The sequence below is a fragment of the Suricata suricatta genome, chromosome 10, assembly GCF_006229205.1.
Source record: "Suricata suricatta isolate VVHF042 chromosome 10, meerkat_22Aug2017_6uvM2_HiC, whole genome shotgun sequence".
NCBI lineage: Eukaryota > Metazoa > Chordata > Mammalia > Carnivora > Herpestidae > Suricata > Suricata suricatta.
In genome coordinates this window covers 72,362,492-72,385,813 of record NC_043709.1, presented here as the reverse complement: position 1 = coordinate 72,385,813, position 23,322 = coordinate 72,362,492, and the positions used below count along the sequence as shown (strand labels likewise).

The 23,322-nt window shown below is 38.7% G+C and overlaps 1 protein-coding gene and 1 non-coding gene across 2 annotated transcripts in view; one reads left to right on the top strand and one right to left on the bottom strand.

The window, feature by feature from the left end:
• SLC2A13 (solute carrier family 2 member 13) overlaps positions 1 to 23,322 on the bottom strand; it is a 345,368-nt gene that overhangs the window by 209,989 nt on the left and 112,057 nt on the right. The gene's annotated exons all lie outside the window — the stretch shown is intronic.
• Positions 21,768 to 21,907, top strand: LOC115305843. The gene has a single exon (XR_003915029.1). It is a non-coding gene; the product is annotated as a small nucleolar RNA SNORA67 (small nucleolar RNA).

Here is a 23,322-nt window from a genome sequence, read left to right as displayed (position 1 = left end):
TTTTGGTTCCATTTCAGTGACCTTTGCTGGATCCTTTTCTTCTGTTATCCTTAACTGCAGGCATTCTCTAAGATTCTACATCAAGTTTTTTTTTTTTTAAGAGTTTATTGTCACATTGGTTTCTATATAACACCCAGTGCTTCTCCCCACAAGTGCCCCCCGCCATTACCACCACCTCCCTTCCTCCTCTCCCTCCCCCTGCACCCGTAGGTTCATTTTCAGTATTCAATAGTCTCTCAAGATTTGTGTCCCTCTCTGTCCCCAACTCTCTTTCTCTTTTCCCCTCCCCCATGGTCCTCCATTAGGTTTCTCCTGTTAGACCTATGAGTGCAAACATATGGTATCTGTCCTTCTCTGCCTGACTTATTTCGCTTAGCATGTCCTTTAAATACTATTGTAGTCTCTTTTACTTCCACAATTTCATTTAAAAAAATGCAACAAGAAGCATGCATGCACACAATTTTCAAATATAATCCTATCCACCTTCTTGATGATCAAACTGTGTCCTGATGCTTCAAAAACCAGTTTATAAATCATATTATTACATCTGCTATCATGGAAGACATTTTTCACTACCCACACTGGGCATCCCCTGTAAGGAAGTCTCATGTAAGAAAATATGTAAATACCAGTGTAAGTGTTATTTCATTTTCTCCCCTCAAGGACAATAAGAATCATGCAACTGACTGCACAATCCTTGTAGCTATGGCAGCCAGGAGGCTCAAATCAAATATGGAACCAATGTCACTAAGCGTCTATACCTCTATGGTCAATAATATATATCTTAGTTCTCCCCTGGTGTTAACTTTCTCTTCTAATTCTTAATTTCCCATATCATTATGTTTTGATTTTTATTTTAGTTCTACTTTCCTGAATGTATTTTCTGTAAGCTTCCTAAAATCATTTAGGGAATAAGTCAAGATATAACCAAACAACCAAGCAAACAAATAATGTAGAACAACTGTAGGCACTCAACAAATTCAGAATCAAATCATTAAATCCCAGTTTTACACATAAAAATAAACAGGATATCCCTGCTTTGTGTCTCTTTTATGGAAGAGGTGAAAACAAAATTCCTTCTAGGAATACTGGCTCTTTTTTGTTTTCTCTTTGCTCTTTATATCCTGCTTCAGGTTGGATCAATAAATATGCTTGTCAAATATCTTCAGATTATTAGTTCCAGCCCATGCTTGGTGGCGAACAATCAAACTAATAAGCAGTCATAATCACATCACTCCTTTATTCAAGTCACAATTTCAAGTTTGCCCCAATACTTAAATTATTATGGTGCTCAAAGTAGTCTGGTACCCGCTTTCAAATCTCCCACAATGATGCAGTGAACTTGTCACCACTCAGAGACACACATATACCGCCACACCTCTATGCCTTTTTCAAGTTCTTCATGTTCCTGGAATGATTAAACCCACCCTAAATCTCTCTTCCAAAGTTCTACCCATCCTTTGAGGCCCAGCTCAAATAACATCTTATCCATGGGTTCTTCCCTAATCTGACTCAAATGTCAGAATTATTAGCTTGCTCCTATTTTTCACACTCCTCTTACATCATTTTATTTTGACTTGTACAATGACTACTTTGACACACTTCTTTAGCTAACACTAGGTTAATTTAAGTCCCTTCGAGCTGAGTCCATTTGTTATACATGTCTGTTTCCTCACTGTGGCTTTCAGGTAACTCACTGATCGATTATCAAACTAAATTAAAAACAATTTGATTCATACAAAATCTCTCCTTTAAACATTTTTCATCTAATAAATATCTATTTCTTTTAAAGGTCTGGTATTAACAGACAACTGGAAATGTCACTATCTTTGTCAAAAGGTACAAGAAGTTTATCAAGCACAACTTATTTCCATCATTTCAGAACTGGCTCAGGTCATGTCAGCATCTGTGGCTGTATGAAAATCCCTATGCTACAGTTTCTTCATGGTAGTGAAGAGATCCATAGGTGATTCCTCTCATGATCTTCTGACTCACTATAAATACTATTTATAGTTATCAAGCATAATAATTTATATTGGAGTATGGAGCAATTCACATGCCTACAATGAAAAATGAAAACACTGCATGCATATAGACTGACTGTGACGCCCAACTTCTTAGGAAATTATCTGATAAAACAGTGAAAACCTTAAGGTATAAAGTAGGCTCTTCTTCTTTTCACACACACTTCACTGCTCAACTGAAATCTATAAGAATCATAAGGTAAAACCACAGGAATAGCACTTATACTAAAGTAGGGCAGGGAACACAGCCCACAAAGCCCAAAGACCTTCTGTTGGGAAACATATCTCCCAAGGGCCTGCTGCCCAAGAATGCAGTTTATGCAGATGCTGGTTAATTAACATGACTCATCCATTATATTGCACTTGCTAATGACCTCAGTTCTTATTTCACTGAGAAAACAGAAGCAATTAGAAGAGAACTAGTTCATCTTCTCACCACAACAGCAATCTCCCTGGATCTTGACCCAGATGCTCTGCCGTACCCCCTGGTACAAGGCTAATGTCTGTACTTTTGATCTGAATTCTGTCCCTTTGAGCCTGCGGAGAACATTGCTCTTACAATAATTATCCTTCCCTCTATCCCAACGTCAGTTTCCTCTAACTATTGGGTCCTTCCCATTAGCATATAACCCTGATGTACTGTCATCTATAAAATGAAACCGAAAAATTAACTTTTAAAAAAGCCACATCACCTTCTAGTTTATACCTAATTTTTCTGCTCTAGTTCACAGAAAATCTCCTTAAGAATCATCTAGACTTTATATCTCCACTTCCCACCTCCTATTCTCTCCTCAATCCCATTCTAAGTAGACTTTCTCTTGACCAATCCACTGAAATCGTCCTCATAAAGGTTTCCAATTATCTTCACCTTGCAAATTCAATCATCAAACCTAAACTATCAGCAACATCAGGAAATAGTTGTTTTTCCATCCCTTCCTTCCTTCCTTCCTGAAACACTTTCATCACTAGGTTCCAGAAACCACTTTCTCCTGGTTTTACTCCTACATCACAAGATGCCCCTGCTGGTGGTGTCTCCTTTGCTGGTGGATCCTTTGCAGCTCTTCTAGCTGACCTCCAAACTCTGGAATGCCCTGGGGCCCAGATCTCTCCTTTTCTCTTCGTGTAAGCATTCCCCATTAATCTCCTCCAACTCACATGCCTCCCATGACGTTCCCATGCCAACCCCACCTCTAAGTTCCAGACTCACAAACCCAACTTCTGACTTCACATCTGCACTTGAATATCTAATTGACATCTCAAATTCTGCTAGCCAAAATAGTGCTCAGCTCCACAGCAATTCACTTCTCCTTCAGCATTCCCCTTTGCACAAAATGAAGTCTCCATTCACCCAGCTGCTTAAGCAACCAGAGTCTTCTTATTCTCACACCTGTCAGTTAAATCTATCCACTTAGGCTGTCCTTTCTTCATAGCACTCATAGCTATCAGAAGTCAGGTTACTTATTTGTTTTCTTGTTAACTGTTTATCTCCCTCACCAGACCAATTTCTATGCAGCTGGGGTCCTGGACTCTACTGCTTATCTATCCCTAGGACATTCCATGCCTTGCATATGTGTTAAAAGAACTCCTCAGCTTCAAAACCTACAACTATTTTGGATTCAAGGCGCATTTCCATACCATTCTTTCTCATCTCTTTCAGAATCAGAGTCAGTGGAAAAAGCATGTGCTCTGGCATTAAATGTGCCTAGGTTTCTATATGAGTTCTGCCCTCCCACACCCCTGCCAGCAACATTATCCTCATCACTGACATCATTTATTCAGCACTCAGTCTACTCCACAAAGGAAGTCAACTTCTTTATACACGTCATTAAATTATAACAACACAGATGGGACAATGGTTACCATTTCACAGATCCCACAATTGCTAGCTGGTAGAGCAAGGACTTGGTGAGGACTCACTTCCAAAGCCCCTTCTCTTAAACAATTCACTTCACTTACTACGGAATAGAAAGTAAATAATGCCCAGGGAGGGTACTTACTAACATTAAACCAACATAGTAATTTTAACCACATACATCCTTTTAAAGATAATCTATCTGCATTCTGAACTCCCATACAAAAATAAGTCCACTTAATAGCTTTATTCAAGTGACTGCTTGGACAACACCTACATTTTTTACTATATTAGTGTCACTGAAGAGTAGTGGAAATTCTCTAAATTTCTCCATGACAAGTCCCATTAATTTTGATTGAAAATTCCCATTCCCACCCAGCCTATCCTTGGCAGATAAAACAGCTTAGAGATTGCAGTCAAATGTAAGATTTCCCAGGGGGGCATCTGAAAATAGGTTGTAAGTATTCAAGTAAGCCACCTGTCTGGATGAAGATTTATTCATTTGATCAGAATAGCTTTCCAAACTTCAAACAACCCGTGCACAGAACAGACGCAGCTCTTTAAATGAAACTGTTTTTATTTCACTTTCTGTTAATATGCATCACAAATGGATATAGCAACTCTAAAGAGTCAAAGCACACCAGTGTTCAATAATGTATGTTTGTTTATAAATCACAAGACATACGTAAATGTCAAACCGTATTCTTAAATTTGAACACTCTAAATAATTATGTATACTAACAGACTAGTGGCACTCCCTTCTCAGCCAAGTACCCAAATATAACAACTCATACACTGCAACAGTGACAACATCATTCAAAAATGTGACTCACAGAGAAGGCACTGCTGTCACTGGGTGCCAGCCTTGCCCAGGACTTCATCTTCTTGTATTCTAATAAGACTAAAAAAAAAAAAAAAAAAAAAGACCTCAAGATAGCTGTTCCCTTAGACAATCGTCTTAGATAACTATTGTGACAGCACTAAAATAAGTTCTTTTTAGTACCATCAAATGCAATTTATTGTCATCACCAGAAAGAACTCTATATTAAGTGGCAGGTCCAAAGATAAATGGTCCTTGCCTTCAAGAAGCTTACACTATGGATGGCATTACCATGGCCGACAATGATAAGAGCCGCAAAGGGTGAATTAATGACCTGAGACATGAAAACAGGAAAGACATATTCTAGCTGAAGAAGACTATATTTGAACACACTTTTTAGTTCCATGATTCATTCCAAGTTACAATGCTTCATTCATAAATGTTATTTCTGGTGTTTCTACTTATAATAATGTTTTAACTTTTGATGGGAAATGTATCATTTGAATGTGAGAAACCAAACTGACCTATCTTGTGAAATGTTTTATGTAAGACTTTTTCTTTTTTATTTTTTTAATGTTTTATTTATTTTTGAGAGAGAGAGACAGACAGACAGACAGACAGAAAGCATGAGCAGGGGAGGGGCAGAGTGAGAGGGAGACACAGATTCCGAAGACAGGCTCCAGGCTCTGAGCTAGCTGTCAGCACAGAGCCTGACGCGGGGCTCGAACCCACAAATCATGAGATCATGACCTGAGCCGAAGGTGGACGCTTAACTGACTGAGCCACCCAGGCGCCCCTGTAAGACTTTTTCTTTGAATACTTTCTAACTACCAAAGCCAAAACTCCCACCTTGTAGACACATCTCTTGAAGCTTTCTGGCCTTGTGGCTAAATGGAGAATAAAATCTCTTTCTTGAAAACATCAAATACATGGTCTTTCTCTGCTCCTAACTCTTCCACTGCTATGTTGTGTAATACATTAACACGTTTTCCTAGTCAATATCAAATTTAAAAAAACAGAAGGGAAAGCATGAAAACAACATGTGTATTTTAAGCTCATGACTAGATTTCATTAGGTTGGACATCTGTGGTAAAAGTAGGGTTTGAAGAGACTGGAGAGAGTAAGGTTCCCATGAGCTAAAAAAAAAAAAAAAATGTAACATCTACTTGATTCAAGCTCTATGTAAATTAATCTGCGTTGCCACCTAAGAAATTGATAGTATTAATCTCATCTAGAGTAGAAAACAAAAGCTCAGAGAGGCCAAGTAACTTTCCAAAGATCAAACAGCTAGGACATGCGAAGGTCAATGCTTACCTGACTTCAAAGTCCAAACAAGTCCCGAATCTTTCCACGTATCAAACTATTTCTCTACTTTCATTTAGACATTGAACAAGCAACTGGGCCAAAGAGAACTTCATTCATGATTACAGAGATTATTTTGTCTCAGAAGAAACTTCTGTTTTTCTCTAGAAGAAAAAGCAGTGGGCAAGCCTTCTCTAAAAAGAGTACAGGCCTTTTCTAATTCTCATTCCATTAAGAATGGTTATAAAGTGACGTGGCTGATTTTTGAAGAAACCTATCAAAACTTATAAGCCTATTTCCTTCAGAATCACTGTGGAAAGATTACAGAATTATTTTGGTGATGAATTTACAGGTCAAAATTTTTCTAGAAATCTTTCAGAACCATGTTCAGAAACAGTGGCATACTTTGCATATACTCAGTGATCACAAATCTTCATCCTTTGACAAAAAAAATTGCAAAGGGAGTGGAGTCAGCCAGAGACAAGCCTTACTGGAAAATGACTTTTTAGTTGAATAAAAGCATTTGAGATGTAAAAGAAGTAACTAAACATCGATGAGCTATGGCTACCTACTGCTCATCCTTTGCCTTCCTTAAACACCCACTCCCCCTTCTTTTCTAAATCATCTTTCACAAGCACGTTTCCTTTCTGCTGAGGTCTCAGTACTACTAGTAAGAATACTTAACATGGTTTCATCACTGTTGTCTCCCCTGCTACACTGTAAGCTCTGGGAGCTCCTAAAGGTGGTTTTGTCGCCACCCTGTATTTAGCATCTAGAGAGAAATGATACAAGCATTCAGTAAATTTTTGTTGAGTGCATGGAACATACTGCTTTTTGACTCAAGACCTGGCTCTAAAGGCAATTCTAATAACACTAGAAGTGCTCTGACCAACAACCGCAGCATCTCTGAACTACAGTGCTTCTCCCCCAAATGAGAGAATGGGCAAATTCTTCTTGGCTGGTTAGGAAACTTTTACTTTTACAGCCACACTTTCTGTTTGATAAGCTGTTTACAAAATCGGATAATAGAGCAATAAGAAATGTAACCTTTTTATAAATACAGGGCTTAATGAAGAAAAGTGGATACCAAAATAATTTTTTTGATTTACCTTTCGTTTCTGCCCAGTTCAAATGTAAATTTCTGGTACTGAAACTAGTATACAATTTGCTATACTGTATACAGAGAAAGGAAATTATTGGAAAATCATTACCACCAGTAATTATGAAGGTTTAATGAAAAAATTCTGGACTAACAACATCCAGTGAATGTATTCCATTCACTATTTTTAGGGTGATTGTTTTTTAATCAAAACACTTTTTTGGGTAATGTTTCACAAAGGGGAGCCAATAGTTTCTCTCACTTAATTTTTTAAGTGGTTAATGCCCTTGTTCACTAAAATTTAAAGTATTCTACAGGGAATGAGAGATTTTTCTCAACATCTTTACGGCTTAGTAAGTAGCAAAACAAATAGCCCTTAAACAAATAGCTTTTCACGTGCTTGTTAACTGGCAGAGATTTGCTGCCATACAGCTTTACAAAGACCAAAGAAGGAATTTGTAGCCTGTCACTGGGGACATCACTGAGAAAGAAGAGTTTGACAGTGGTTTTTAAGCTCCTTGAAACCAAGAACATCAAAACCAGAGTACCAAACCCACCAACATGCTTATCTTACTTACATGTTTAGGGTACGGACATATGTAAAAAAAATTCTATAATAGTAGTAATAACAATATGCAGTTAACATCTAGGAAGTTCCAAGATAATGAATAGCAAGGGGAGACCCTCCCGAAACTCACAACCTAGAAGAAGCCACTGCACCTGTGGCCTTCCCAGGCCTTTACTACGTATATACTCATCCTGCTCTTTCGTATTGTCATATGGTTTGATACAAGCCCTACAGCTTCCCTTTACTTCTGTTCCTCATATCCATTAATTCTCTTTTTCTGAAATCACCATGCGAGCCATCAATTGCATCCTATGAGGCATATTACCATCATTTATTTAATAAAAATGAAACAAAATTATTCATGTGAGGTAATAATGGTTAAGAAGAGCATTAAGGAGCAGACCAAAATGATTATTAATTCACAGTGTGTCTCCTGATAATTTCCTTTTGAAGTGTCAAAAAGATAAATGAAAGGAGTAAAAATGTTTCAGAAGCTAAGAAACAAGGTTAAGTATATGGTGCGTAGATGGGTTGCAGATCAGATTGCTTCTAGAAAACCATGAAACATACTGACATACAAAGATACACCTAACGTTTGGGTGCTAAAAGTATTTACCAAACCCAGGTTGTCTATCTTACAATCTATCCACCAAAACATCAGACTTGAGATCAACAAAGTAGTAAAGAAACCCCTAATTCTTTTACGTTCCTGCAGTAGTTCAGTGAGTGCGTCTTTACCTCTCTTCAGGCTCCCGTATCATATTCCCATCAAGAAGTCATGACATGAAAAATGGAGTGAGGAATTTTTTTCAAAATATATATATTTTCTGGAAATACTAATGATGCCTGCTGGCTACATTTTGATCCACTCTGCCTCCTATGAGAATTACTGATTTAGCGGAGTCCTCAATGAGTGAAGAGCCTCCTGATATAATGAACCTGCATGCTGTTCCTCAAACTCTGTGTGATGGATAGATTTCTTTTAAAAATTCCGATTTGTTGCAGACTGATATTTTATTAAATACAATAAAGTGAATTACTAGAATAATAAGATGAAAAAAGACAAGAAATGGACATGGGAGATTCATATATCTGTTTAATGAGATTCAAAAGACATAAAATTACTGTCCACTGCTAGACAAGTTTTTCTTTTAATGTTTTGTTTTTATTTTTGAGAGAGACAGCATGAGCGGGGCAAGGGCAGAAAGAGAGAAGGAGATACAGAATCCGAGGCAGGTTCCAGGCTCTGAGCTGTCAGCACAGAGCTTGACTCAGGACTTGAACTCCTGAATGGTAAGATCATGACCTGAGCCGAAGTCAGACGCTTAACCAACTGAGCCATTCAGGCGCCCCAAAGTTTCTAAATACTCTCAATTTCTTTATTTAGTCCATAGCAGGAAGGCAGGCAGGCAGACAGACAGACAGACAGAAAGAAGTTGCGGGGGGGGGGTTGGGGACACAGGTCAGGTCATAACCATCAAGCCAACCAATTTCAAAGAGTCTAAACGTCAGGCTTATCTACGGTACTCGCCAACAGGTTACAGGTCTAAGTTTACATGAGGTTTATTTCTCCAGGGCATCAGTCTGGAGTAAAGCTGCCACGCGCGCACCTACGTTACAACTGTAATGAGGCGGGCTACCCAAAGGAACGTATTTCTTGGAGGCACAAGGGTAACTGCAACTGAGAGCAAGATTTAAATAGTTAAAGATAATAAAATCTTTAGCTCTGACCATAAACTGTACATTTAATAACCTGATTTTCCCCTTTGGTAGCTTTTAAACTGTAACTTCTTAGTTTTATGAGAAATGTCTTTCCCTGGATAAGGCTGTAAGTAAACCCAGTTGCTCACACTCCCAATGAAAATCTACAGTCTCACACCACAGCCAAGCTGCCATGAATAAAAGATTAAAATGTCAAGTAAAATTCAGCCTCTGTACTGAAAGATCTTAACCCAGACAGACAGCTGTATCAACAATGACAAAATGATGAAGTGCTATAATTGACACATGTATGGTCATGATCTCAAACACCACCTATACACCAATGATTCCCAAATTCACATTTCTAAATACACCCTGTCTCCTGAACCAAAAATTTGCTCATCCACCTGTCCGCAATTTTTCCCACTTATATGTCTACAGGCCTCTCAAACTAAGTCGAAAGTAAACTCCTAACTTCCTTGACCAAAAGAATAAACTGATTCTCCCACAGTTTTCTCAATCAACGGCTACCCATCCTTCAGGATGCTCAAAACAAAAACCACAGGTCATCTTTACTCCTTGATTTCTCACAAACCTCACGTCTGATGCATAAGTAAACACGTCAACTATACAGTCTACCACTACGCACTCTTCCCAAGGCCATCATGTACGCCTAGGCCTCTTGTCCCTGGATTATTCCCATAGCCTCCAATTTAAGGGACCTGATCCAACCACTGTCTCAGTCAAGTCTATTCTGAGCAAACGAGCCAAAGGAGAGCCAGAGGAGCCTTTATAAACCCAAGTCTGGGGGCGCCTGGGTGGCTCAGTCGGTTAAGCCTCCCACTTCGGCTCAGGTCAGATCTCACATTCGTGGGTTCGAGCCCCGCATCAGGCTCTCTGCTGACAGCTAGCTCAGAGCCTGGAGCCTGCTTCTGGTTCTGTGTCTCCTTCTCTCTCTGCCCCTCCCCCTCTCATGCTCTGTTTCTCTGTATTAAAAATAAATAAAAAAACATTTAAAAAATAAAAATAAAAAAATAAACCCAAGTCTGCCAGGTCAGTCCTCTGCTCACAACCCTCCAGGGGCCTCCCTTCTCATCCAGGATAAATGCCCTTCCAGTCCCTGCCTCCAACAGTTCCCCAAGGAATTCTGCTTTAGCTATGCTGCCTGGTTTATTCTCCTCACTTATTTTAGCTTCTGAACACATGCCACCTTTCTGATCTTCCTGGATCAGCCAATAAAAGAGTGTAAGCCCTCCATCCCACTGTCATCTACCATCTTTCATCTGCTCATTAATTCTTATCACCATTTCTAATTAACCTTATTACCACCTGCCATTCATCAGTTTATGTGTTCACTGGTTACCTCTCCTCATTAGAATTTTCAGAGGACTTCCTTTCATTCACTGATAAATCTTCAGGGCCCAGAACTTAATAGGTAACTGAAAATATTTTCTGAATGAATAAATGATCAAAAATGGATGTCCTGCTCTGGCTGGTTATGGGGAATGCCAGAGACTAATTTACACAAAACAGATGACACTGAAACTAGGTCTTGAAAGAAGATTCATGATTGACCTGAAAAAGGCTAAAAATATCATTGCCATATGCACAGAAGCACAAGAATGTATTACAGGGATAGGGCGCCTGGGTGGCTTCATCAGTTAAGCATCAGACTGTTCATTTCCACTCAGGTTGTGATCTCACAGTTTGTGAGTTCAAGCCCCATGTCAGTCTCTGTGCTGACAGCACAAGGCCTGCTTATGATTCTCTGTCTCCCTCTCTCTCTGCCCCTCCCCCTTGCAAATGCGTGCTCTCTCTCTCTCTCAAAAAAGAAAATTATAGGGAAAACTATTAACTTTCTAGTTGAGAGAATACTCCCAAAAGAAATTAATCCTATTTCAGAAAAAGATCAGGGTATGGATTAACATAAGAAAATTAGGGTGCCTTAGTTGGTTAGGTGATCGTGGGTTCAAGCTCACATTGGGTTCTGTGCTGACAGCTCAGAGCCTGGAGCTTGCTTCCGATTCTGTGTCTCCCTCTCTATGTGCCCCTCCCCTGATCATGCTCTGTCTCTTTTTCTCAAAAATAAAGAATAGAAACATAACTTTTTTTCATTTAAAAAGTTTAAAAATATAAGGAAACTGTCACAGTTCTCATAAAATTTTAAGATGAGAATTACCATAAAATGCATTAAGTTCTAAATAATGTAAACTTGCTCTCAGTAATGTTTACTACTATGTCCTTGACTTTTTTTTTTTTTTGCCACAAGTGTTCAATTTCATTCTCCTAGTGTTTTCCCTATATGACTGGACTAGTGCTCTAATTTTATTAACCTTTTAAAATTAAAAAAATTATTTTTTATTTAAATTCTAGTTATTTCACATACAGTGCAATACTGGTTTCAGGAATAGAATTCAGTGATTCATCGCTTACATACAACACCCAGTGCTCATCACAAGTGCTTAGTACCATCACCCATCTAGCCATCTCCCACCCACCCCCTTCCTTCAACCCATAGTTTATTCTCTATCATTAGGAATCTCTTGTGGTTTGTTTCCATCTCTTCTCCCCACCCCCTGCTTCTCATCTGTTCATCTGTTTTGTTTCTTAAATTCCACATATGAATGAAATCACATGGTATTTGTCTTTCTCTAACTGACTTACTTCACTTAGCATAATACATTATAGCTCCATCCATACCATGGTAAATGGCAAGACTTCATTCTTTTTGGTGTCTAAGTAATATTCCAATGCATGTGCATATGTAAGTGTATATATATTCATGCATATACATACATACACTTACACACACATACACACACACACACACACACACACACACATCTTCTTTGACAGACATTTGTGCTCTCTCCATAAATCAGCTCTTGTTGATAAGGCTGTTATAAATACTGGGGTGCATGTATCCCTTCAAATCTTTATTTTTGTATCCTTTGGGTGAATACCTAATAGCCCAACTGCTGAATCATAGGGTAGTTCTTTCCTTGTTTCTTGAACATAGAGTTATGATTTTTAAAAGATAACCAAAGAGAAGAAAATAGTTTTCAACATCTCGGACTTGAGAGTTGCATTGTGATACATCTATTCTAGACATCTATGGCCATTCTGGAATCTATTTCTCAAGTATTACCTTTCACTACATGAAACTGTCTTCCACATATTTATTTTCTTGTAAATTTCTCATCTTCCCATTAGAGAGTGAATTTCTTCTAACAGAGAAGAGACTTTAATTCTTTTATCCATAGTATCCTAGGGTCTAATAGGTGCCAAGCACTCAGAGCAACCAATAAATACTCAATGAATGTATAAATAAAATTCAAATAATAAATAAATGAATATTTTTTGTAAGGAGCTAAGACTTTTATTTCTGACACCTATTTTAGCAGTGCATTTTTCCCTGATTGAGTTTTTTTTTTAATAAAATTCTTTTTAATGTTTATTAATTTTTGAGAGATAGAGAGCAAGCAGGGGAGGGGCAGAGAGAGAGGGAGACACAAAATCGGAAGCAGGCTCCACACTCTGAACTGTCAGCACAGAGCCCCACAGGGCTCGAACTCACGAACCGAAAGATCACAACCTGAGCTGAAGTCAGTGCTTAACCAACTGAGCCACCCAGGTACCCTCTCCCTGACTTGAGTTCTTAACATTAACAAAAGTACAAGTTGTATTGTGTCATTGCTGGTATGTCTGGTTTTACCATGTTCTAGGAAAGGTATCTTAGCATGTGCCAGAGAAGCATGAAGTCCGGGAAATGGTAGCTGTGATGATACAGTGCTAGGAGAAACAGGGCAAAAGGCGGCAAAGAGATACCTGCAGTATATCCAGAAGTGACACTGGGCTTTATGTCGCCGCCTAGTGGCAGCTGTGCTAGGAACATTTCACTACATCCTCATCCATATTTCATGTATGCACTGTGTGATCACAGTTTAGAGACTTTAAGCAATGCCAACTGTCTCTAAAATAAAGCTGTAGTAAAATTCAAAATACTAGTGCTTCTTATACACCCAAACTTCACATACACTCAAATTAGTCTCAAATGTATTAAATTTACAAACCTAGGCCTGGAGGTCCAAGTCTTCTCTTTTTTCATCATTGCAACATCCTTTCACCCCTCCCTCCCCCACCTCATCTCTTGTCGCTCCCTTTCAAAATTCACTCATTCATTCACTTATGCATTTGTTTAGTTATACATTTCATAAATAGCTTTCAATGTTATCAGCATTCAAAAACAACTTTTCTGTGTTTGTAACATTGTAAAATATTGTTTCACTGGCTAGGGAACTACAACTTGTTTTGATTCCCTGCAATCGGTCACTGCAAGTATGCTCTCCGTACTGCTAGATGAAACCCTCTCTCCCATCAGGTGCAGGTTCTCTCGGGCAACAGCAGCTCCCTTACTAGCTTTGTGAAGGAAGGGTGCTTCGCCACTGCCTTTCCACCCACCCAAAGGCCCGGCTCCCTCCCTCTGCTCCACCTCCCCCCATACTAGCCAGCCCTGAACAAGGTCCACTGCTGAGGCTGGACGCTAACAAGCAGACACCTGGGCAGCTCAGGAATGGCCAGTGTTTTGCATAAAGCTGTAATTCCTGCCACAGTTGTTGTTTCTTTCCCCTTTTAAAATCACCGTTAAAGTAATGGTGGATGCACCTCATTCAGATCTTATGCAAACTCAAAATCAAAGAAGAGCAAAATGGGTGTCTAAGAAACACTTGGACTTACCAAGTCAGGACTGTGAGCTATAAGGCACTGGCAGCTTTCAGTTTATTTTCCACCAGAAACAAAAATAAACCAACTGTCATCTACTTTGAACATTTCATTAAGAAACAGAATTTAAAGGGTAAGATTTTTGTATAGGAAGCAGTACTTCCACAGAATGAATATTAAGCAGTCTAATTTTTTCATATGCGAAAACTAGTATCATAGTCAGTAGGAGATTTTTTTTGACTCTGAACTGTGTCCAAAGTAGTGATGGACCCAAGGAGCAATTAAGTAATAACATATATGTTAGAGAAGCACATGTGAGAAGAGAGGGGTGGTCCTCACATTTCAAGGCAACAGACAGAGACCAGGAAAATCACCCATAAAGATAAGAGGTGCCTGCACGAATGGAAAAGACCAACATTTCATTGCCTACTAGCAAGGCACGCATTTAGGAAGTTTCCTTGCCAACCTGCCCCTGTGTCTATTAAACAAGAAGCAGGGAGAAGTGAAGAGTAAAGGATCGTTGGAGTGACAGGCGGTCAATGGGAAAGGGCGGGATTAGGGCACAGCAACCGAGTGACGGAAACATTTGGTTGGACAACAATGTCACTCTGAGCTCATCTGAGATGAAGGGCAAAGCCTTAACTCAGATATGAAACTGAAGTTTAAAATCAAATGGACTTAAAAAAACTGGAGGGGAAAGGTGCCTGGGTGGCTTAGTTGGTTGAGCGTCCACGCCCCACACGGGACTCACTGCTGTCAACCTACCAACACGGAGCCCACTTTGGATCCTCTGTCTCCCTTTCTGTCCCTGCCCTGCATGTTCTCTCTCTCTCTCTCTCTCTCAAAAAATAATGAAAACATGAAAAATTTTTAAGTGGGGAACAGGGCGTGAGAACTCTGCTTTCCCATGAGAAAGAGCAGTTCTTCAAAGCAGAGTTGGACTCAGTGAGTAGAAAAAAGAATTTTGGGATGCATGGGCGGTTCAATCACTTAAACATCTACTAACTCTTGATTTTGGTTCAGGTCATTATCTCACAGTTACCGAGTTCAAGCCCCACATCATGCTCTGCACCATCAGTGCAGATTCTTTCTCTCTGCCCCTCCCTGCTTGCTCACGCATGCACACTCACTCTCAGAATAAATAAACATAAAAATTTTTAAAAATATTTTTAAAAGATTAAAAAGTTCAAATCCCATGAAGTTAACACTAAATTATGAACCAACTATAAAATACTTAGTTTTCTAAATTGGCTAAAAAAAACAAAAAAAAAAAAAACCTCTACGGATCAGCACAGGCCGCCAGACTGGCTCTTAGGAAAGAACTGACCTAGCCCAAGTCTTCATTTGACATGAAGACAACGGTGCTCAGCTCACACTCAAGGACCCACATGATTATGTTTTCTACTTTAATTCCTTCTTCATGCTGGATATCTATTGCACGGATGGCACCAGTGCACACTGGCAGGTGCGAGTGAGTTAGCACACTCACTACTGGGAGAACAAAACCAGAACATTACTTTTACCGAGGCGGTAGAGGGAGAAGAGAGAGGCAGCAGCTCCACTGGATTCCACTCTCCACGTCTCACTCATCATAACCACTGCTTTTACTCATGTTTCATCTTTCCTCCCGTTTTCCTCTTGCTCTCTCTTCCCCCGTCCCCGTCACTCTTCTCCTTCCGCTCCCTCTCCTCGGGTCAGTTACGGCAAACAGGTCAGTTACGGCAAACAGCACAATGACAGTTAAGCAAAGAGACCTCACTCAGACTCTTGTCATCCAAAAGGCATTTTTTTTCTAGTAGATCTTAATATCATTAACAGGTAAATATCATTATATGTTACACTTTAGGCCACCAAAATTAAGTGTTAAGATTAAAAGAAAATAAAAATATAATAAAGTATAAAAATCACAGTTTCTCTTTTAAATGTGCTAAAACCTCAATGTCGAATTTACTATCAATTTCTCGTAGAGAGAAATTGGGAATGAGTTGTTTATTTATTTATTGCTTAAACGTAATGAAATATATCATTTAGCTCAGAAAGTGTTTTTCAATTTGTCAGTCTAAAGGTTTAAAATTCACTGGTGTGTGTACAAAGAGTTACATTCACATACATATAAAATAAATTTACGGTACACTGTCCTCCTTTTAAGGAAATGAAAAACTGAAGATGCATCTTATTTTACAATTATGAACAAGTACTTATTAGGCACCTAAGAGGAATAACTTTATAATAATAAGGGCCTTAATTCTCAAGTATATAACAGAACTGACTTCATCTCCTTATCCCAGTAACCATCATTTCAAGATACACATAAATAGCAATGACTATAAAAAAATTTTACTAGTAATGAAAATGTCCAATAATTTGACTTTAATGTTTCATCATCACTACTCAATTTTTCATGTTCATCCTCTATGGCCATTTACTCCTAGAAGCTAATAAACATAAAAGGCAAGCTTTCAGTAAAAACAGTGAAGAGAAACAATGCAGTCTGGGTGCTATTTTTCAGATGCTGTTTGAGAAATGCAGAGCAAGTCCCCAATGGCCTTTCCTTCTGCATCCTCCACGTAAGAGTCTGTTGCTAGGAAACGTGAAAGACAGGGATTTAGTATTAAGCCTGAGGAACAATGAGCTGGCTTAATAATGATCTGAATACTAACACATAACCCTCATAAAGGTTGTCTACCTTAGGAGCAGAAGATTACAGATGAGGTGTTTCCAGAGAAACAAATGTTGAGACCTATCCTTTCACTATTATAAACAGATTCTGGTATCCACTAAAATAAGAAGTAACAGTTATGCACATTTTAAAATATTTTTTCAGCCAGTAGTTGCACCCATCCTACTAGCCAAGCTTACAGATGACAAGACTAATCTGTCCACTGCTTCAAGTTATATTTTGATAGCGCTGCGCATACATACCCATGTATGTGCACACGAGCACCCGAAAGGAAAAAGAGAACGTGCACATCACCACTCCCATAGCAAAATACTTGCTACAAATTACCAGAAGAGCAAAGGGAAGAACAAGAAACAAGGGAAATACACACGCATGTGCACACACACATCAAATAACCTCTCTCAGTCCATGGGGCTCGGTGTCCCTAGGTCTAAGAAACAGAAAAAGACCTCTCGATGGGGACTCAGGAAACATGGGATCCATGAAATCACTGTGTGACTCTGAAAAGTATCCCTACCTCTCTGGGAATCCTTTCCTAGAAAATTAAGAGAATAATGCTAACTCTAAAAGATTTTTGGAGGACTGGATGATGTTGTGCCTATGCAAGCATTTTAAAACTGTACAGCACTACGTATGAAAAGCCAGTATCAATATCTTATTTTAAAAATGGCCACTTCAGGGGGCAACTGGGTGGCTCAGTCAGTTGAGCATCCAACTTCAGCTCAGGTCATGATCTCACAGTTCGTGGGTTCGAGCCTCACGTCGGGCTCTGTGCTGACAGCTCAGAGCCTGGAGCCTGCTTCAGATTCTGCATCTCCCTGCCCCTCCCCTGCACATGATCTCTGTCTCTCAAAAATACATAAACGTTAAAAAATAATCTAAAAAATAAAAATGGCCATTTCAGTGAATAGCCATTTTATGAATAGGATTTAATATTCAAAAATCAAAATTAAGCCAAGTATAAATCATTAATGAAGTAAACAGAGGATATCCCCCACACCAAAATTTCATACATAATTTAGACTATTTCATTTATATTAACATCAAAACACTTGTTCTGAGTTACTAACATAGGAATGTAAGGATTTAAAATCACAGAAAAACATCAAAAGAACTTACCGTGGTTATGTGTCTTAAAGAAATGTTAAACCATTAGTAACAATTCTTCCATAGTTTTAAATACAAAAGTATATCAAACTATGAAATATGTTAAGTTTTTAAAAAAATTTTTTTTTTAATGTTTATTTTTAAGAGAGAGAGTGCACAAGCAGGGAAGTGGCAGAGAGAGAGGAAGACAGACTCTGAAGGAGGCCCCAGGCTCTGAGCTGTCAGCACAGAGCCTGACGCAGCGCTTAAATTCAGACTTCGAGATTATGACCTGAGCCAAAGTTGGATGCTTCACCAACTGAGCCACCCACGTGCCCCAAGGCAAATTTTTTTTGAAGTTCATTTATTTATTTATTTTGAGAGACAAAGGGAGGGAGGGAGAGAGAGAGAGAGAGAAAGAGAGAGAGAAAGAGAGAGAGAGAGAGAGAGCGCGAGCGCAACATTTGGGGGGGAGGGAGAAGGGGAAGAGAGCAAGAGAGCACAGGAGACAGGGAGAATCCCAGGCAGGTTCCAGGCAGATAGTGCCCAAGGCCCTAATGGGGCTTGAACCCATGAAACCATGAGATCACACCTGAACGGTCATCAAGTCAGACACTCAACCAACTGAGCTGAGCCACCCAGGCACCCCTAAAAGTAAGCTTTTAAGTAAACTATCTCAAATACTGTTCTCTTTGTCTTTTCTGTGCCTAAAAGCAACTTTGCTATCACTTCTACCTTTTAAAAAAAAATGAATTTACAAGCTGTAAAATCTGTGAACTCTACTAAAGTCAAACTAAAACTGTATTTACATGTGGATTATGGAGGCTTTTCAAGGCTCCCAGTGGGGTTTCTTACACTCCCAGTGGAAAACGCCCAGCACCCAGATCTATTTGTTTGCTAGAGCTGGGAGGCTCAAACAACAGAAACATATTTTCTCACTGTTCTGAAGGGCAGAAGTCCAAGACCAAGGTGTCAGCAGGTTTGGGGTCTCTGGAGGCCCCTCTCCTGGACTTGTAGATGGCTGCCTTCTGAGTGTCTCCACCTGGTCTTGCCCTGCAAGCACAGCCCGGGGTCTCTTCCTGTCTCCACATGGTCTTTCTTCGGTGCAAGCTCATCACTAGGTTTCATCCTCTTCTCCTCGGGATCCCACTCATAGTGGAGTTACCTTAGTTACCTCCGCCCTATCTCCAAATGTAATCATGTCCTCTGGTCACTGAGGTTAGGAAGTCAACATACGAACTTTGGAGGGACGCAATTTAGCCCATAATGCTCCGTTTCCATTTGATCTCAGTGTAACCCTAAGAACTAAGAAAGGCTAAAAGGGAACAGCTCCATACACAGGCTTCAATGAACTCCCCAAGGTTCAAAAGCTCCAGGTACTTATCAAGAAAGGAAACAATGCAGGAGGGCATGGCCATTTAGGAGTAATTATGGTAACATACATAAATATCAACATGGCTGAGGAAACAGAAGTCCTTGGGGCTCACAAGCTAAAAGGACAAACACTGGTAAGTTCAGCTGTGTTCAGGAGGTTCCTGCACCTCTATCTGCTGACTGACATTTACTTAAACTGGGCCTTCAGCTGAAAGACCCACAGCACTGGAGTAGCAGCCAATGCTGGGGAGGGGACACAATCAACAAGCTACTGTGTGATGACTCTGCAAATTTTCTTTCAAAGGAAACTATTAAAAAAATCATTAAACACAGTTCCTGAATATTTCTGACATTGATCTGGTATAAAAAGTCAAGTAAATAGACACACTTTCATTACCTCAGCCTAAGTTATGATCTCTCTCCTCTAGAAAATTAACATCACAAAACACTGCCTTAACACTAACCTTAGATTTCTACAATTTTTACCATCCCCAAATATCTTCTCATTTCATCCTCATAAAGATTCTGTGAGGTAGAGAAGGCAAGAAATGAAGAGGAAAATGAAAAAGAGTGAAGTTAAATGACTTGCCCATGGTCACAAATTAATAACCAAAAGAATAAAAGTTAGAATGAAGGGCTTCTGACATCTAAGCCAGCGCTCGTTATTTTGGGGACTTCATGACATTCAGGGTATTAAAACCACAATCTTACAAAATTCACCTTATTTATTTTAGCACCCACTACGGGGATGTAAAGGTCTACAGATAAAATCAGCTGTGCTGAAATTCTGCATATAACCAAAAAATAAACAATCTGAAATAAAAAGAAATCTGATTTCTTCAACAAATGTAACATTTTAAAGACAGCAATCAAGACAAGGAAAGAAATTCCCATAATTAATAATATGAGGCAAAATTTAACCTAGGAAGCAGATGGCATTATTAACTAGATGATACTAATCTACCATGAGCCTTTTCCCTAAATTATAAACATTTCTCCAGCTAACTGAAATTAAGGAGAATTGAACTACTGGATAACTAGACTTTAATTAGTCAGGTTAAAGAAATTAGGCTTGTTTAGCATGAAGGGAAAGTCAACTATCTGAATAAAACTTGTTTTTATCGAGCACTTACTATGTGCCAGGCCAAGTACTTCGCAGACCACTCTGTGAAGTGGGTTCTACTTCACACCCATTTTACAAATGCAGAGATAAAAGTGAGGTTAATATATTCAATAATCCAGATTTCAAATGTGGAAGAGCTATAATTCACCCCCATATCTGACTCCAAAGCCTAAAGTGTCCAACACTCTACTGCTTGATTTCAAACATAAATAATGAGATAGTGCCTATCACAACTGAATACAGGTGATGAAATGGGCCAAAGGAATAACAAAAATAAATAATATTTCCAAGTAGCATGTACTGTGAAGCACAAAGCAGATGAATGGGATTATGTAATTATCTTCATTAATCCCTTCTATTACACAACAAAACTACTGAGTACATGCCACAAACTAGGCACTCTCCTGGGTTCTTAACACTTCAACAATATGTCACGGTTCAAAGTTTTCCAAGGAAGATAAACATGGGAGAGACTTCAAAATACATGAATAATGGTAATGGCATAGACTAGGATTACGTGACTGACTGCCTTAGGAAGTGGTTTCATAAAGCTATTTTTCACCTCCCTGCAAGTCAGTGACATAATAACATTTTATTGGTTGAGAAAAGGCAAACTGCTGATAGGCCAAAATTATGTGGAATATACAAATTTCGGACCAACCTTTCTCCAAAGATAGAATTTTTACTATCCATGTAGTAAGTGAAGGTCAATTTTATGGTGTAGTATTTTAAGGTCAATTTTAAACCTTAAATTTTAAAGGAGAATGAATTGTATATCCTTCAGAATTTTACACACAAAAAAATTTTTTTGGAACTGACCTTTAATCATACTATGAAAGAAAGAAAGAAAGTTATACTATTTTACAGAATCTGTTGATGAGCTGACCTAATACATCACAACGTCTGCTCGTAAGGACCAATGGAGCAAACCGGATCTGCCATTTTAAAACCAGAAAAAGCTACACTTCTTGCAAACAAATGATAATTTCTTATCAAATGAGCATCACAAATGTAATAAATGATCATGTTGCTCCCTTTTAGCATTTGCATTTTTTATATAGTAACATTTAAATTTATTTATATCTACCCTATTATACACATACGAGAATTGGAAGAGGCTTTTAGAAATATATAAACAAATATAAATAACCCCCCAAAAAAACATTAAGTGATGAAACATGAGTTAGAGACCCTGGTTCTTCAAGTCTCATGGCTAAGTGACTCAGCAGGTGAGCAATACATACGGAAGAAACAATGAAACTGGTAAGAGCTTCTAAAAGAATTACATAAGCTTGCAGATAAGATCATAATAGAATATTATGTTAGTGACCTTCCAATAATGCCCATACAAGCACATTACCGTCCATTTACACAAAATGCTCATTTGATCACTCATAGATGTTATATAGCACGTTCTTCCAAGGTGAGCCTCTCTCCAAGGTGCCAACTAGTGACTCCCAACCCCCAGCAACGTAGCAATCTGGGATAGAATCTGGCATGCCCAAGTCTGTGGGGCTAAGATGATGTTTCCTTTTGACCTCTGGCTGTCTACATATATGCCTAAGTCCTTCTGTCTCCCCATCTACACACTGAGGTTATCATTTTTCTTGACATGGACCACACATGATGTGCAACAGACTGCTTCAGCCAGCCACCATGACTTCCCCATCAACAAGGAAAACTGTATCTAGAGTTGGCCCCGGCAGACATTTTAGCCATAAGGGTGTGGCTATGAACAGAGTAACAGAAGACAAGAGGACCTCTTGGGACATGGAAACCTTCTACAGTAACACAGCCATTAGGGACATGTCCCTCAATGTTGCTAACCTCAGTTGAGTGAGCTGTTGGGCCCAGTCAGGGTCCAATTTTGGGACCAGGGGAATCAGAAGGGGAGAAAGTTCAGAGATAGAAACGTTTCAATGCCCAAAGTTTATTAAAATGGTTTTATTAAGATAAAATAGATTTTTAAAAATCTATTACTACACTATCCTGAACACGTACTGTTACTGAGAACAGAAATACAACATGTGTATTTGTTAGTCATGCTCAATATTTTTGCATTTTTCTATAGAAGCTCTCACTGCAGATTCATATCTTTGTATGGGATTTAATTTCTGTGTATACTGCAATATATAAGCAGAAATAAGGTTATTTCCAAGGTTTATGTACTGCCTTGTCTGAATGTTTTTATAGACAATACTTAAAAGCAAAAAGCAAAGCAAAATGAACAAAAAATTCAAACTTTTCATAGATAATTGAAACTGCTTAGTTTAAAATCATCTTGTTCACATCTACTCACTCACCTACCTTCAGTTCATACTTTCATCAAAATAAGAAATTTTCGGGGGAAAATATATCTTGAACAATATGAACACTGAAACATTCTCAATGTGAAACAATGTACAGGATAATAGTTATTTATCTGCCTTACTCCATCTTACTAATATTCAGAAATATCCTTCCACACTAAATAAATCCCAGGATTGTGGGATAAGACTCCCCTATCAAATTTATTTTGAGTTGGTGGCTCATTTGGTTAAACATCTGACTTCAGCTCAGGTCATGATCTCGTGGTTTGTGGATTTGAGCCTCGCATTAGGTTCTATGCTGCCCATGCAGAGCCCACTTCAGATCTCCTGTCTCCCTTTCTCTCTGCCCCTCCTCTGCTCTCTCTCTCTCAAAATAAATGAACAAAAAAAATTTTTTTAATTTATTTTGAGTTGGAATACTTGAAATAGCTGCCAAATATAAAGAATTGACATTTTTTATGAGGTAGTCAACCTTACAAATCATGATTCTTACTGTGGAGTGACATCATCAAAAGGTAAAAACATTTTAGCGATTTCAAGAGTGAAATTTTTCTGGTGGTTTTTCAGTAATAAACTACTAAACAAAGAAAGAAGTTTTTTGGGTTTTTTTTTTTTTTTTACTATTTTTAGTAATTATTATTGCAGTTTCTTTATGTTATTAT